Source organism: Asterias rubens, chromosome 11, assembly GCF_902459465.1.
Source record: "Asterias rubens chromosome 11, eAstRub1.3, whole genome shotgun sequence".
Taxonomy (NCBI): Eukaryota; Metazoa; Echinodermata; class Asteroidea; order Forcipulatida; family Asteriidae; genus Asterias; species Asterias rubens.
In genome coordinates this window covers 10,456,609-10,458,611 of record NC_047072.1, presented here as the reverse complement: position 1 = coordinate 10,458,611, position 2,003 = coordinate 10,456,609, and positions in this window count along the sequence as shown.

The window sequence follows — 2,003 nt, the reverse complement described above, 5'->3', positions numbered from 1 at the left end:
AATGATAAATAAATACTTAAACCAGCCTGTCCTGCATTGTAACATCACATGGTGAATGATAATTCAAGTAAGCAAACTTGCAATTAAATATATCATGTGGTGAGTTTATCAACACAGTACATGGTTAACCTACTGTCAGACCAATCAATATCATACACTGTGGTTTGATTGACAGATAATGTGGTGGGTACATGTAAATACTTTTTGATACCAAATGGTTCTGTGCACTAAAGCTCCACCAGACAAAACCCTTGCGGTTACATGTGAATGGCTGGTCGAAACTCATTGGAAACCACTATCAAAAGCAGTATGAGCTGTGGCTTGCACGAGAGCTGACAATGTAACAAATCACTAGGTCTTCCTACTCTCAATATCACCTACATGTAGCCTTTAAAAAGAGAATGTTTCGTTTGTTTCCCCAATTATTTTGCCTTATTTTACCTATTATTCTGCCGCGCGTTGAATTCTGTTTAAAATTTTACTCAGCCCTGAAGTACACGTACCATGACACTAAAAAATATTTGAAAAAATATTTACAAAATTGAGCTATAACCTTACATTTAAAAAGTGGTGTCAATACTCACAGAGATTACACAGTCCTATAATAAAAAAGATAGCTATTGAGCTATTTCACCAAAATATTTTACACAAGTTTTTGGTATAAAATTAAAACGCTCATTTTTTTTCAAAATAGGTTCAACCACATCCTTCATCCATTCCTAAGTTTCTTTTTACATTATTATATAAATTATCAAAGATTTCTCTGTAGTTGAAACCTGGTTATCTGAAATAATACTTTAACTTTACTTGGGTACAAAAACAACACGCCTTTAATACTCTGTGTCAATAACTTTACAGCTCCTTCGACTTGCACCGGTTATCACAACCCCAGCTAAAAAAAAGCTGGCTGGCAAACTTTTTCACAAATACCCCCAAAGAAACTCAACAAACATTGTGTATGTTTTCTTTGATTACTTGAAATCAACAAATCAACAGGCCCGATACTTCAGTCTCTGCGCCCCATGGTCATTGCCTTGGTGCCCTTGAAATGCGCCAGAAGAAATTTACAATTTCCTCATAGGGTGCCCTTAACCAAGGAGAAAATGCCTTGATGCCCTTGCCCTTTTAAAATGAAGTATACGGGCCTGAATCAATATGATTTGTAAACAGGAAATATGCCCCTCTCTTTAAAGTTCTTCCAAGCTCATTCTCGTAAGTTAAAAGGTTACTTGAACACACAATTATTTTAGCCTCATCTTTTCTACACTTTCTTTCAAAAAGTAAAAATCCAACAGCCACAGATAACTATGTAAAGTGAGGTAGAGTTTATGGATGCCCAGTATATATTTCTATCAGAAAATCACATCACACTAAGTACAGCTAAGATTTTTGAAGGTGAATCCGCTGCATTCTTTGAGTAATGATGTACTTGAGTATTTGATTTCTTTAGGTAAATAAAAGTATGTGTCTCTGTACAGTATACATTTGTAAATCTTGTTCAAATTTACAGTTTTACCAGTTGTAGTGAAAACATAATGTTTACTTTTAACCATAAAACAGCAGTGGACCAACTTTTGAGATTTTTTTCCCATACCTAAATTAATGTTTAAACGAGATGATATAACTTGTATGACGGGGGTGTAACTTTGCAAAAGTCGACACTGAGTGAAAAATGAGTGGCAGGCCCAGAGCTCTTGGTTGAACCAGTGAGGTAGGCATGGTGAAACCCAGACCCAAATATGGGTCTCTTTATTCCCCAATGCAACATCTTCACTCCTTTCGAGAAAGGAGATCTTTATGGGGGATTCAATGAATATAACTGGGTAGACTACGGGCATCGAGAGCCAAAATTGCTGGGTCCAGAGATATTTCACTGATGTAGTTTAAATTGACTGTGTTTTGTTGGACGCCTGACAGGCTACCACGCACACTTTTTTGTCTCTGATTTCTCCACCTTTTTGGGCCGTCCACATGTCGAAAGGTCTGTTTTTTTTATTTATTTA